General features: G+C 24.0%; 1 long non-coding RNA gene across 4 annotated transcripts in view; it reads left to right on the forward strand.

Annotated features, from left to right (window-relative positions):
- Positions 1–582: 582 nt before the first annotated feature.
- The window catches only part of LOC142321604 (uncharacterized), an 816,200-nt gene continuing 800,144 nt past the window's right edge, over positions 583–16,638 (forward strand). For all 4 annotated transcript variants that reach the window (XR_012755672.1, XR_012755670.1, XR_012755673.1 and 1 more), the window contains exon 1: positions 583–851. This is a non-coding gene — a long non-coding RNA (uncharacterized LOC142321604). The remainder of the gene's footprint in view (positions 852–16,638) is intronic.

Below are 16,638 nucleotides of genomic sequence, written 5' to 3' on the forward strand. Positions count from 1 at the left end.
GAACAATAAGTAACCCTCCACATGGCCCAATGAGAGGAGATTGATTTGCACAACAAGTAAATGAGTTGTAGTCTTGTACAGACTCCAATATCTAGTATTCAAATCTACATTAAAGCAACTAACGTTTACTAGGATTTGATGGAAATAATATTTACTACAAAATAGTAATAATAATTTTTTAATAGGAAATAAAGACGGAGTTTTAGTATGTGGGGATGTAAATGGAAAATTTAAAACATTATTTGCCAGAATAGAAAACTTAAATAAAATGAACGGCCCTTTCAGTTATGACTTTTTTCTTGGAAACTTCTTTGGGTTCATAAAATTATATTTGAAAAGAATGGGAACCATATTCATCAGGAATAAATGGTAGTAATCAAATCCCAATTACCCGCAAAGCCTCTCGGAAAAAATAAAGTTTCTCTTTTTGTGATAGGTTTTACGCCTTCATTCATTTGCTACTTTAATGCGAGCTTGTTTTGTAAATTATACGTTGCGCTATAGTTGATTGTGGATATGATAGGACAATAATAAATTGTGCAATATTATGTTACGCAAACTACGAAGCTCAATTAAAAGAAAGTGGTTTTTGTCACTAAAACAACAATCAACCGCGACTTATTTAAAAAATCTGAAAGAGTAAAATGAACAATTTATTAATTATTTTTTTTATTGTTTATGTATTTTTTTTCATCGTTAGCTAGAGTTTTAATAAGTGTTTGTTAATGCATTACGTAGTACATACACTACTGTACGTATAAACTGTTTACGTAAAGTTTTAGTGATCGTGAACATTTGTAACGGTTTAAAACGTATTTTGAAAAAAAAAGTTTGGGTGTTACTTTTACCAGGTAAGTAATAAATAGTGTACTGCAGTATATTATATTTTATTTTACTATTTACCCTTATACCTTATTTTAATGGTGCACGTTAATACTGTATTGCAATACCGTATTTTAATACCGTCATTTTAATACATATTACTCTATTAAATATTATTTTTGGATCAACTACGTTTTTGCTATGATTTTGGATTATTCGCGATTCTCTTCCTGGTTATTATCGCTGATAATCGGGACTTGACTATTTAATTCTTACAGTAATTATTTTTTTCTTTTTTAGTTAAAAATTATATTAATGTATTTGGTTATGTTTGTATTCACCTGATTATGTATTTTTAATTATCTTCTTTAAATATGTTAGATTTATTGTTGTTGTTAAAAGTTTCTTTAATCACCAATGAATGGGCGGGTGGTTGGTTAGAAAGGATGAACTTGTAAATTAACCAGCACTATACTACAAACAATTGGACTTGGAAGATAGCTCAAACTGTACCTATGTAGCAATAGGTGCCTACTGCCTAAGATCCATTATGAGGTTGAGACACTTTTATCCAGATGGAAGCAGTACATTTCTGGCCAATGTTTTGCTCTGATGAATGTAACTGTAATTCTGGAATTAAGATGAACTTTTCTCGGAAATTAAAGAGCCATTCAAAAGTAGGCAAGCCCTCCAAAGGGAACAAATTCACCAATACTTGAAATTAAGGGCAAATGAAAGTTTCCAACTGATTAGCTAGACTCCCATTGGAAGTATTTGCCAAACAACTAAGATTTCTTTATTCTTTTTAGGTGTGCTTTGTAGATTTAAGTTTATAGTATTGTTCAAGCAGTAATCTCCTTGAACATTTTTAGAATTTTATTTTTAATATACTTTTTTCATTTAAAAAATAGTATTTGACTAACTGCATATGATAATATAAGGTTCTAAAAAATTGGAAACCTCAAAATGTATGGTTTTCAAAGTCCTGATTTTTTGTTAATAGAAATTAATCTCTTTAAGATGGAAAATTCTATAACACAGCAATGGAAAAGAAACATGGATTTTACTTTTAATTTCACGTGTTAAATTTATCCCATAAGACGGAAAGGAAATAAAAAAACCACAGTGGTCTGTAATCAAATAATTGTTTAAAAAACAGATTGTACGCAAATCACAATTTGTAAAATAATGAATCAATAGACAACTAATTGTTGTTTAGCACAAGGTATGCCTTACGAGTATTAGCCAGGAAGTTTGTTCTCAGCTTTTATGATTTATTTTTGATGAAAAAATTATTTTTTTTTTTAAGTTTGCCGAGATGAAAAATTTTATTAGAGCATTTAAAAAATTATCAGCTTGATTTTTTTTTACTCATTTTGAACCTATTCCTCCAATTTGGTTAAATAATCTTTCCCACAACATAATTATATGAGTAGATTAAAAAAAATATTTTTTCATTATTTATTCTTTAGTGTTTTTACAAGAATAATTTTTACAGTTAGTTTTAGCATTATAAATATCAGTGATTCTAGGATAAAAAGTGTGTGTTAAGTTTTTAAGAGATATTTGTGTAGCAGTGTTTCAATAACTGAGATAATATTACTTTTACATGATAATTTTTACTTTTTTATATTACAGGTTCTTGAATATATGCGTAATAAAGCGTTTGTATAAAGTTTGCTGAAAGTCATTTGAATATAGACAATATATTTAACGTTTGTAGACTTTTGGATCAGTTAATTTATTTTATTGATAAGTGTGTTCCTCACCTTTTAAGTTTCCTTAATTTCAACAGTTTGTTTGATTCATTGGTGCTACATTCATGATATTTTTTTATGTTTGGGCCTTTATTATTATATTCTCAGTTTCTTTTACGGGTACCATTTTATCTGTATTGACTTGAAAATTGCTTATCAATTTTGTGAAAATCGTTCTTTCTATGTATATAAATTGCTCACTGAGAGAATCCGTTCCCTGGAGAGGAGATATAATCTGATTTTCCAAGGACTGAAGTATCTTTTGAAGTCTTGGACCTAGAAAATAAAAGTTTTTTTTGTCTGAGTGCAATTTTGGTCAAAGTTGCATAGGATCATATCCACTAAGAAGTCTATAAAATGTTTGAATTGAAAGGGTATGGACTCTTTGACAGGCTGGTTTTCCTCTAATTGGTAAGATAAATGGTTAACAAGTGGACTAATCTACAAAGAGATTCTAGGATGACAGAAATGAAAAATCTGTCTGCTACTATGTTTATTCTTTGTTTGAAATAAGAATTTATTATCTAACAAAATGAAATCTACAATGAGATGTAGGTAAAATGTTATTAACAAAAATAAATTAACTAAAATTGCTACAACTTTAGCACCAGTTGTAAAACAAAAGGTTTAACAATATAATTTCATTGAATGAGATATGACGTTATTTGTTACTAATCTGTTTAGCTAATGTTATTTTTCATTATTCATTGTTTTATGCGAAAAATTTATACTGCAATTTGAAAATAAATCTTCGTGTACCACCAGGTTCAATTTTCTTGTGTAAGTCTCAAGGCCAGTGTAAATAACACCAACTGCACATTTATATAGTATTGCTTTTTTTTGAGGTGACGACTTCTTATGAGTTATTCTTTTCTTTTTTAATTTTATATTTTTTCTTTATTGCGTTTAAAATAATTAAAAATGTTATTGTTAAAAAAGTACGATTTATGTCGAACAAACTGACCCAATTTTGACATAACTATCATAGATATGGTATTTTCTTCAGTGAGTAGTAGTCTTCTAAAAGAAATTGTTGAGGGCTACTTAGTTTATCAATTGCAAGTTTTCTTGATTTTAGCATAATTTCTCTCTGAAGGCCCCCTTTGCCCTGTTGGATATTCTCATTGCTTACCTAGAACTGAAATCTGGTATATATTGTGATGTTAAAAAATTTAAGTATTTATTCCTCATTTTTAATTAATTTTTTGTTATTGTTGATAGATGTGAAAGAGCTTTAAGAATCCCATTTTTCATCTAATAAAAATTTTGTTTTAAAATGATAAAAAAATTGATTTAAAAAGTTAAAAATTCATTTTAAGTTTTAGTTTTAGTACAGTTGTTGATTCATATTATTGCATCAATTTTGTTTTAGTAACCATTAAAAAGTTAAGTTAGACAAAACATTGTTTCATTTTTATTTTCTGTAAATTATTGTTGTTAATTTTTGTAATTGTAAAATTCCTGTATATCTAATTTTTTATTTAATTTATTGTTTTCCTTGATCAATAAAAAAATCATTCATTGTTGTTCAGATAGTTTATTTGTCTTGATCATTTTTAGTACTTTTTGTAACAAAATCACGTTTTTTAAATATAAATAAATAAAAATGCTATTAATGAAGTGTTTATTGTAAATTGTGTTTTTATTAAGGAAATTGTGGAGTTTTAAATTACAAAAAAATAAAAATAAATAAAAAATAATAAGACAACATTTTTTGTATTTAACATTACATTTATTTTTTTTATACATACAAATTTAAATGTTTTAGTATAATTATTATTATTGACATTCATTTTTTTTTTATTAAAAATTATATTTTAACCAATATAATATAACATATATTGGTATTTTTTTTTTAATATAGTTATGTATATATTTTATTTATTATATACACACACAATCATATTTTTTATTATTATTTATTATTATTATTAGTGTTAGTATTATTATTAATATAACAAGAGACCAAACAATAATATTTTTTTGTTATAAAATAATTATATAATAATTATTATATTTATAATTATAATTAATTTTCTTATAAAGTACAGTTTCTGTAGTGTACATAGCTGTTATTTTTATTATTTTATTTTGTGATGGCAGGATTAATGTTGTGATAGGTGGAGTTTAATGTGTATTTAATTGTTTTATTTCAGGTTTATTATGATATAATCTGTCAGTCAATCTTATTTATTTTTTAGTTTTATGTTATTTATTATTATTACTTTTTTGTGAAGGAGTGATGTAGAATACTATAATATAATGTATACTGAGAAAGAGAGAGGGATTCAGAGAATGAGAGATTACAGAATTGACGATGAAGAGGAATATATATATATATTTATATTATATATATATATAAATGGAGTATGATGTAATGTTAACATAAGGTTAAGTGAGTAGAGGGAATTAGAGGGTGGAAATACCACGACAGATACAAGACAAGACAATGTGAACAGTTATTAACACAGGACACCAAAGCAAGGGTACAGCACATGTCATTCGGCGAGTCTAACTATGCTATATATGTTAGGTCGGGAAGGAATCTCAACTACATCTAATTACTCCACAACACTTGTTAAGTTATACTTATTATTATTAGTTAATTAATTAATCATTACTTTAAAAGTTAATAAATAAACAAAATTATATATTTATTAATTGCATTTTAGTGGGAAATTTAATAGTTTTTTTAAAAAAAAAAAAAAAAAAAAAAAAAAAGCATAAAAATAATATTAATTCATTTTGATTAGTCATTTGATTATTATGTAAATATCTTTTAATTTTTTTATTTTCCTTGAGGTTTTTTTTTAAATATTTTAGTTAATTTTAGTGGAATACATTCAGTTCTGAAATAATGGTTAGGTAATATATTACAGGTAAAATGTGAATTAAGAGTTTTTTTACATTGCTAAACTCTTTTAAAAAAATGTTATGGGATTCTAAGTTTTTAAAAATTTTGGTGTTAACTTTTTTTGATCTAAAATTAGCTGGACAAATATTTTAAAATAAAAGTGAAAGAATTATAACTATAGAAATGGGCCATCAACAAAATGCAGATGCTGTTGGTGGACATTTTTTAAAAATAATTTCAACAAATAATGATCATTTTGTAAAATACTTTTTTAAAATGAAATATAACATTATTTTTTAAAATAAAATGTGTTATGAAAAGTGATCCAATGTGCCAATTGTATATAGATGTCAAAAATGAAACTATGTTTTATTTAATTTTACAAAATACAGATTTCATGAATTGTATGTTTTAACACTTTTTTTTTAGATTTTTAATATGCACTTAAATAAATTTAAATTTAAATTTAAAGAAAAATATGAAACAAAAAATGGATTCAGAGGTTTTTTTATATTCGGTATATTATCATTATCATTTAATATTAAAATAATTTTTGTTAAAATTTTCAAGTGATGTTCATCAGAAAAATAATTTTTTATTTTAATTATTTAACTAACTAATTGCTGAAAATGCTATGTACTGAGTAATTATTCCCTGCCAGTAACAATAAAAACATAGAATCAGCTGTCTGACAAGCATCAAGTACCAAATTACATTTTATTGGTCGCTTTGTTTAAAAGAAATTAATTAGAAAAAAAAGTTATATTTAGATAAACATTTTTTGTATTATAGATCCGGAAAAAAAATAAGATTTCTTAAAAGAGGTTTAGCATTTTAGAGGTACAGATAATCCATGTACTAACAATGTACTCTTTTAAATAAGGCAGTTTAAGTAATATTTGAAACATTTTCACTAAGAATTTGTCTGTTTGTTTATTCTGTCTAATGAGGTATGTTTTTTACATACAAATTTTATTAATTTTTCCTGTACTTACAAAATAAAATATTTGCCATTCACAAAGATCGACATTTAAAGTTACATGAATTTTGGTAATATTAAATAATTGATTAGAGCTATTTAGGGATCTAAGCATGATTGAAAAAGGTAAACTGTTGACACAATTAAACCCAATATAATATTCAGAATCAGATCTATTGACTTTTAATGAATATTTAAGCTGATCTCTTTCAAAATGAATGACTGAGATTTGATCTGAAAAATTACAATAGTTGTTCCCCTAGAAACTTATTTTCATACTACAGTAGCTTGTTGTGAATTGGCATACTATTGGCAGACATTGAAATTGGCATACTATTGCTGATGTACTTGAGTAATTATAATTAAAACAAAGGAAGTGCATGCTAAAAGAAGAAACTGTGAATTGTTGCTAAACTTTGCTATAAGCTATTTCATTGCTTAACTGATATCAGATAAATATAAGAATTACAGCGTTATGTTAGAAGTAGTAAAAACAGGGAAGGATTTATGAACACTAAAGAGATTACATACAATCATGAAAAATGTTGGTTTTTTTGGAGTTTGTAATCAGTATGTTAAAAAGATATAAATTAAAAAAAAAAAACAATGAGTTTTGAAAAGATATTTTTAACTCTCAGCCAAAAGATGGCTGGATTAAGATAATGAATCGCTTTCAAATAAATGGAACTTGTTTATTTCAATAACTTTTGGAGTTAATTATCACCATTTTCTTCATTGGAGATTCTGATAGTGCCACTAGAAAGCAGAGATTCCAATAGGGGAGGTTTTGATAACTAGCTACAAAAAGTTTTTTCTAAAAAAGTTCTGTTATTAAAAAAATGTGAGTGCTTAATGATTTTTAATAATTACTGAATTTCTTTATTTATTTTTGCTGAAACTCTTTACATTATTCCTGAAGTACTTTGAAATTCTCTTTATGTATAAACAGGAATACTCCTTCATTTTCCAACTAGTATATTAAAAATTCATGACTCCTTCACCATGATGATGTTACAAAGATGGATAATCTTTTGTTACTGATAAGCCTTTTTACACAAAGGCTGATCACACTCTAGCAATCATACAGGTGGATGATGTCTGCCAAAAAGTAAGGATTTGATGTGTAGATGACTGCTATATGATTTTTTCTAATAAAATTATAATGAGATTATTTCTAATAATGATTAGATGAACACTGATTTCGGAGGAAGTAAAAAGTGGAAAAGCATGTACGTTTGAATACTCTGTACAAAGAAAACTGGAACTTAACCTCTTTTCTGTGGCATATTTCTGAAAAGATGCCAAAATGATTTAAATGAGTTCTTTTCAGTCCATTTTGATATCAGCAATGTCTAATTTAGAATATTATGCATAGATTAAATACTGGGTGGACAAATGTAACATGTCAAATTGTTTTTTAACTATCAATTGATATTTTTTATGGTATGTGATATATCATTTAATATATGATTCTTTTATGTTATTAACCTGACTAAAAGTTAATAGATCTAACTGGGTAGATTTTAATATAAGTACTAAGTATGGTATCACAATTTAGGAGATGTTACACAATTCATGAAACTTTCGATAAAAAGGAAAAATATGCTGAAATAAGGCTGAATGATAAAACCTTATCACATGCATTTACGTTAGATTAGTTTTTTAGTGTAATTATTGCAGTATGATCTTAATTATTGTTGTCAAAAATAGTTTTTTCGTTTAAACCCTTTATTGTTAGATTATTTACTTATATATATTTAGTAAAAATCATAAAAAAGCTTTTGAAATTATTTACACTGCCTCATGAAAAACGTAATCAAACAATCGCTGATTTTTGATGACAAAAATTAAATATTGATGAAAGTATACTGTACACATACTAATATGTAAAATTGATTAACACCTACTTCACCAATTGTCCAGCAACTGGTTTTATGTAGTTGAAAATTGCACAAAATAAGAATATTTTACTTAAAAAAAAATTATAAAATAGTTTTTATTTTTCCCCTAATGTTTTTTGTATGCAAATATGTGATTTATTTGTATGTATATGTGTGTGTACATATAGTCACCTGATAGAAAGCTAGTTTGACCTATCCACTTCTGTGTAAACTCTAAGCAGAACTAAAGAGGTGCCTTTGGTCAGTAGTTATTAAATAATGGCAGTTAACTTTCTCTTAAATATTTATATGTATTCCACTAAAAACTGTATTGTCTGATAATTTTTTTTAATTTTTTATTTTTATTAATATGCCTATTTTTACACATTAAACTTTATCATTATTATCAAGGTCATTTTTACATATTATTCATGTGTCTTTTATGTAACTTTTATATGTTATATCCTTTATTTATTATTATTTTTAATTAGTTATAATAAAATCATCATACAAAATATTTATGGATAATTTACCAATTTTTATTTATTTGTTTATTTAGTTATTAAAAATGCATTAAATAACATGTTTTTATATAATATCTATTACTCATTTACTTTATTAGTATTTTATTTTACATGAAGTTCACTGTTACATAATAATTTATGCAACATTAATATTTTAAGTATTATTTATATTTTTGAATGTCCTCATTATTATAATATATTTATTATTACTATTATTATTCATTATTATTATTATTATTATATATAATAGTAACATATAAATTAATTATTGTATTTTATTATTTTTACTGTGGTAAAAATGCTAAAATGTGCTAATAAATAAATTAATGTTATAATACTATGGTATTTTCTTTATACACAAATAAAATGTATTAATTATTATTATTATTATTAATATTAGTATTATCATTATTATTAATATTATTATTATTACCATATTACAATAATAATTATATCAATTCTAGTTAATTTTGAGCAAAATTTTTTAGATGGAAGGTCTTTGTGAATGGAGAAAGAGTGAAAGAGTGAGTGAAAGTGAGACATACTCTTCAAGAATCTACTTAAAAATAAAATAGATATTATTAATATCTAGAAAGATGGGATTTAATATTTCATTTATTTATTTCATACGTGCACTGCATAAGCCCACTGTTTTTATTTTCATTTAACAAATTTTTATGTCCTCTTTGAAAAAACCTTCAATATTTATATTCTTTTGTAATCAATAGAACCCCATTTAACCACAAGTAGTTTTCTAGAATTCAAAATCACTGGATTGTTATGTAAAACTTTAAATTTAATGTGCATATTTTTATTTTACGAAAAAATAAAGTTAATAATAAACATGTATGCGTTAACAAAATAATGTTTTGTTTTTATTGTGTTATTTTTTTATGATCATTATTTAATTATAAAAAAAAAACGTCTTTATTGAACACAATATTTTTAATGTGTTATAAAAAAAACAGCCAAAATTTTGGTTTAGCGTTGATTGAATAAGTCTGGTTGAAATATTTTTTTTTACTGTATTAAAAGATAATTATATTTGTAAAAAATTATAGAAATACTATTGTAAAAAAGTGTAAGATAAAAAAAGATTTATAATTCTTGTCTGAATAAATGAGAGATAAACAGTCAGGTATGCAGCCATAAAAGATTTTTGTGTTTATTCTGACTATGTATTAGTACTTAAATACATAAAAAATTAACCGCTGTAATGATTTTTTAACAGAGATAAATTTTTTGTAGATTATGTATAGATTTGACTGAAAGAAGCCAGCTCATGTGATTTTGGTTAACCAGGGTTCTATCATACAATTATTATTAATGTTATATTTTATTGTTATTTAGACATTATTATTATTATTGTTATCATAAACAGGTTTTGAAGAATAGAACACTTCTGTCTGTGACAAAAAGACATTATGTATTTTTACCATAAAAAATAGTACAGTTAGTAGTCTATATTACAACATTGTGATTTCATCATATAATTATTTATTTTTGTTGTGATCTTTTTTCGATGCATTGTACAATAACAATAATTTTTTTAAACAAATTATTATGTGTATAATAAACTGTAACAATAATATAGAACATTTTTTAAGTTATAAAACTTATCTCTACTGTCCATTTCCTTAACCAGAAAAAAATTACGTTAGTAATGAAAAATTGTGCTTTTTTATGTCGAAGTTTAAGCAGCTTCTTTTTCTTTGAAAAATTCTTTTGAAGCTGCAGCAAAATCAAGTTATGAAGTTTTTTTTAGCTTATCAAGTGTACTATGTTACACTATTTATTTTAATGATTTTCTTTAAAATATTTTTAGATAATTTTGAAAACATTGTAATGAATAAAAAAAATCTTTATTTTTGTAATGTTACTTGAAACTTTTTTTATCAAATTCATACATTCTTGAATATCATTATCATTAATACTGAGTTTAGAGTCATTATAATACATAATATTTATGTTTGAATGATTATGCTAGCTCGTATAAAAAACAATTGTTACTTTACGAAGACATATTTATTTTTAATAATAATAATAATTTGTTTGATATTTTTTAACTTCTATGATTAGTCATTCAGCGTTTAAAAAATGTTTAATATTGTGCCAAGTAACTGAAATAGTAATGTATTTTAACAAGATTTTATGAACGTCATTTTACGATTATAAGTAAATTTCTTGATATTGATAAAATAAAAAAAAGTAATATTATATTTAGTGAAGTAGTAAATAATTTGCTGGGTCATTTACATAAGTTCAGTAAAATATATTACTCATCTCTTAAAACATCTGTTTATCAAGTCTTTAAATTAATTCTTCAGTATAAAATTAAACTGAATGTTACAAAAAATTAACAAATTTAGTTTATGAATAATGTTTATAATATTTTGAAAACTTATAATAAAGAACTGAAACTGACAAACAAATTATCGATAGATTAAAAAAATATAGTACTTGCAGTCTTTTGTCATGTAGTAGACTTACTACAAATTATTTTATTCAGTAGAAACAATATTTTGCTCAGGACAAGATTGTTAAGTACTTCTGCTGTTAACCTGATGACTTCATTATAACTTTAATTATATCTTTGGGAGTAACATTACAATACAATGGAATGAAGTAAGGAAAGAGACAATGACCAAAGCCGTGGTTAATAAAGTGGGTCTCTTGTGTCGCATGAAGTTTTGTCGTTTAAAGTATTGGTTCTTCCTTTGATATAGATAAGTATCTTGGACTTATTTTGGATAACTGACATAAAAGCCAATGATAAATTAAAAATTAATCATCATAAGTTTTTAAATGCCTTAAAAAGGTATGTTCATATCCTTTTTGTAACAGACCTTGATAGGATTTTTTTCTTTCTTTTTTTTTAATTTTGATAATTACTTTAGAACATTTCATGTTTGAATATGGGAACTAAAATATACTTGCAACGAAAATTACCTCTTTTCACCTAAGTTATGTTTATTTTCTCTATCAGACTAGTGCAGCAGTCAGGAGGGTAGTTAAGTATAGTTAAATTTAATTATAAAATATAAGTGAGATTTTAAAGAAAAATTAAACATCTCTACTGTAAGCAAAGAAATAATCTGATATCTACCTCTTTAAAAGAAAAAAGGAATTAGGAAAAATATGTGTAATGCTTGTTAAAAAAGTTGCTTCATCACTGCTGTAGGCCAAGTCCTAATGGTTTTATTAAAAATTATTTACTGTGTTATGAAAGGAGGTTGCTGTTTCATTTATTTATCATCCTTTACCCTTCATCAGCTTGCTAAATGAAGAATATTTCTTACATGTAATTTCATGTATTGATGTATTTCTTACATGTTTTCTGCAAGTAATAAAATATTAGTATTACTTAAATTAATAGAAAGTTAATTATTTCACCATAAGTTCCTTTTAAATATTTCAGTTAAACATTTTAGGTGAATTTCATTTAATGTGAATAATTTTAAAATAAAATGATTCAAATTTAAAAACGGTTAAGTGGTTTCTCTATTGTTCTCTTCAGTTTAAATTATTTTTATTTGTTTGGTATTCGTGTTGTTTACAATAATAAACTTACTTCAAACCCGTTTATTCTGTAAAAGGGTGCTAATCTCTGAATTTTTCTGGGTTTTGTGAAACCATCAGGTTATAAGGGTGTGGTGTTATATGGCAGTGTTTTGTAGGGAAGTCAAATTGAACACTCAGAATTATTTAGATTTTGATCTATTATAAATATTAAAAACAGTAAGTATTAATTAAAAGATAATTTGTTAATTAACATAATATATTTAAATGTTTTTATAAATAATAAGATATATGTTTAGTGTTACTTGAACTACTATTTCTTTTATTTTGTGATAAGAAAGTTTGCTAGTAGCAGAATTTTAATATTTTATTAACTACTAGATGGCTGTTTTATGTTTTTTGCCTTTGCACTTCCTAACAATTTTGATTAGTAATTGTTTTAAACTACAGATTAAGTATTCTCAATGACTAGGTTAGAAAAGTATACAATTGTATCTGTACTTCCTGAAGAGATGGATAAATAAGATTGAGAAATGATAATTTATGATAAATTAAGTTCTGTTATTGATATATCATTTTATTCCCCCAAAAAAATATATGAACAATATTATTTTTAAGTGATTTATTTAGTTTTATTATATGGATGTTTATCTGCTACTTAACAATGATGTAATTCAAATTTAGGTAACAAACCAAGGAATTCTCAGTATTATCTATTTATCTCAATTCCTTTTTTATTGATTTTTCTAAGTATCTTCAGTTTTTCCTATTTCTATAAATTGGATGTTTTTTCAGTATTTAAAAATTTAATGAGTTATTTTACTTTCTTTTAGCTGCAGATTTCTTATTCAGTCGTAACCAATTCACCTCATTGACTAACATAACATTTTTTTTTTTAGGGAAAAATTGTAAATTTATATGAAACTGCTAAATATTTCATATAATTAAAATGTTATTTAGTTATTGTTAGAGAAATATTGATTTTTTTACACCTTATTTTTTAATAAAAATTAAAAACCTTAATTGAACCAAGTGACTAACAATTATAGCTATTTACTGATTAATAAAACAATTTTAGGAGGTTTGTTGTTATTAATGTAACAAATGTATTTTTTGGTTGTGGTGTAAATGATAGTCCAATTTTTCTTGTGTGTTTATTGTTGATTATATATGATCATATATTACCTATTAATTAAAAATAATATCAAAACCAAAGTATTAAAAATATTATTTAATTATTAATGAAAATTTAATTTTTTCCTTTTTTTTCCAACAAAATAACTTAACAGTTATGACTGCATAATTTTAATGAAATAAAGAGGGCTAATTTTAAACTATGTAATGAAATATTAAGATATTAAGAATTCTTTAATTGTTTTTAATGTTTTTGAGGTATAACTGTTAAAATTAGATCAGTTCAATTCAGTTTATTCAACCAGATAAAATTCGTTAATTTTTTGTTCACTGTTAAAGGTAATTAAAATACATAGTACTTCCTTATTCAAATCACCAGCAAATCTAATGGTATTATTCTTCCTACCATACATTATATGTCACCCAATTGACAAAGTTAGAAATTAATTTGAGTTTTTAAATACATATTTATATATATGCTTAAAAATTCATGCACCTAATTCTTGGTTAGGAGAATTATTAATACTACTATTTGGATACCAGATAATATTCTGAATCTTTAATCAGCAAGCAGTTTCTTCTATATTATAAAGTCTTGTTGTTTACCAATTTATGGACAAAAACATTAAAACAGATTTAGGACTTGGTTTACTTGAAGTTTCATAATTACACGTAATACATTACATTTTTATTTTTTCTGTGCCAAGCTAAAGTTGGACTCAACTGATAAAATTTCAGTAAATAAAATATTATTTTTGGTTGTAAAATTTGGTGTTTCATGACTTATGAAATAAAAGTACTTTACACAATTAACTGACAGGAATATCAACCAGTTGAGTAGATTTATTTAAAAATTAAAATAATATTGAATATATAACAAAAATAATATATATTTTAACTTCTTTTCATATATAAAAAATGAACAGTTTTTGAGGTATTAATTGTGTGTTAACCTACTTGAACATTTTATCAGAATAAAGAAGTATGGTCATCTAAATAAAAAACGTTATAAATTCAGGATGATTTGCATATTATCAGTTGGTTTTATTATTATTTTTTTTGTATAAAAACACTATTATTATTATTATGTCATTCTTCATTGCATATTTCTCTCATCATGTCTAAATTTGAATACATTACTAAACCAGAAATTCTGATGGGTTAAGTGTTACATTTTTTCATTAAATTTCTTTTTCTCTTACATTATATGCAATAATAATAAAAATCAAGAAAAATCTTTCCTATAGATATTTTAAACAAATTATTTATGGTGTTTTTAGATCCTTTTCATCTTAATATTTTAAAAATATATTCTATTTTTGTAGTACAGAAAAAATGGATAAATGGAAGCTGATGTAATTAGATTTAAGGTCCAAAATGTTTTCCAAATTGGAAACATATAGTACATCAGTTGTTCATAGATTGTTTTAAGATATATTTGTTACAAAATTTGCTGGATTGTATTTTAACATAGTTGGTAAAAGATTTGCTGAAATGTTATATAATAATATTATTCAAGCAGTTGCATTATACTGATTAAGTAATAATAATAATAATTGTTTTTATAATAATATATATTTATATTCTAAAAACTAAATAGCATTTGATACTATTTTCCAATATAACTTAACATTTTTACGTAAAATTATTAGGAATTTTGTAATTATTTAAAATGTTATGTTTTATTAGGCCTGTTAAAGAGAAAATTAATATGTTATAACAGTTAACATTTATTAACTAAAATAGTTTTACTAGATACTTTTGAAATACTTATGATACAATATTTTATGTATATAAAAATGTTTTAGGATTATGTTGATAAAAGCTACTTTTTATCTCGCTTTAAAGGTCATTGAATTTTCTTTTGTGTGGGGAGTAAATAAGCATCATGTAGTAAAATTCTCTGAAGTAAACCTGGATAATCTGTGTAATAAATCTGACCCACTTGTTCAGTGCATTGTTGTTTTGGGATCACAACCTATCTCATCTTAATGTAAAATAAAACTTTAGGTTACTGATGATTGTCTGTTATTGATAATACTTAGATCCTAATGTGTCCATTATTTTTACTAAACTGTTTTAGGGATATTTTTGATTTTTTTTTTCATAACTATGATTAAGGATTTTCTAATAAAAAAATCCTGCCACAGTTTCCCTTTCTTCTTTTTTGATAGTTTAAAAAGTAAGTAATATAATAAAATAATGGAATGTAAGTAAAATGTAATTAATTTGACAATTTAAAACATAAAAAATTATTTATAGTTTAAAATTACTTATAGTTTTATCTAATTAAAGTTATAGTTTTTAATATATAAATAAGAAATATTTTGCCTAATGTAAAAAATATTTATAATCATCAGTAAAATACGAGATACTGTATTACAGTATTACAAGATATTTATAATATTAGTAAAATTTAAAAGCATGTGTTTTTAAATTTTTAAATAAGAAAAATGATAAAGATCGTTACTGGCAATAACAAATGGTTGAAACAAATTTGTGTAAATAATATTATAGATTAGCCATGTAAGTTATATGTGTAATACTTTCTTCATATTCTGATAAGTTACATTTTGCACATTTTCTTCTCTTATAATGGATTCACATTACAAAAATTTATATCAAATCTAATTAAGAATATTTTTATAAATTTTCATAAAATTAAATTTTCTTGGTTAAGATATTGTTATAATTTTTGAAAATCTCTTTTTCTATATATTACATCAATTAGTGAAGCTAATTTAGTTATTTATTCTCATAAGTAACTACAGGCTGATATTCAGTTTTAGTTATAATATCTTTATGAAAGAGAATTTTGTCTTGGTTGAAAATTCCAAGGCCGATTGGGATTTGAACCAATACTTGTTTATTATTATTATTATAATACAATACATGGATTTAAAATTTAATTTGCAGAATTATATAAATGGTTATAAGCAAATGTTTAAAATTACAGTTAGAACTTAAATAATTTTTATACCTATCTGCACTAAACATCCCAGGTTTGAAGTCTAGGAGGGTACAGGGCTAAATCTGAAATTTTGCCCTCTAGATTGATCCATAAGACAAGAACTGTAAGTTGAAAATTGTAGTTGCATGAGAAAAAGTAAATTTAGTTACTTAAACATATTTCTGTCAATAGTTATTCATATCAAAACAACATTTTGAA

This window comes from Lycorma delicatula, chromosome 3 (assembly GCF_047948215.1).
Source record: "Lycorma delicatula isolate Av1 chromosome 3, ASM4794821v1, whole genome shotgun sequence".
Taxonomy (NCBI): domain Eukaryota; kingdom Metazoa; phylum Arthropoda; class Insecta; order Hemiptera; family Fulgoridae; genus Lycorma; species Lycorma delicatula.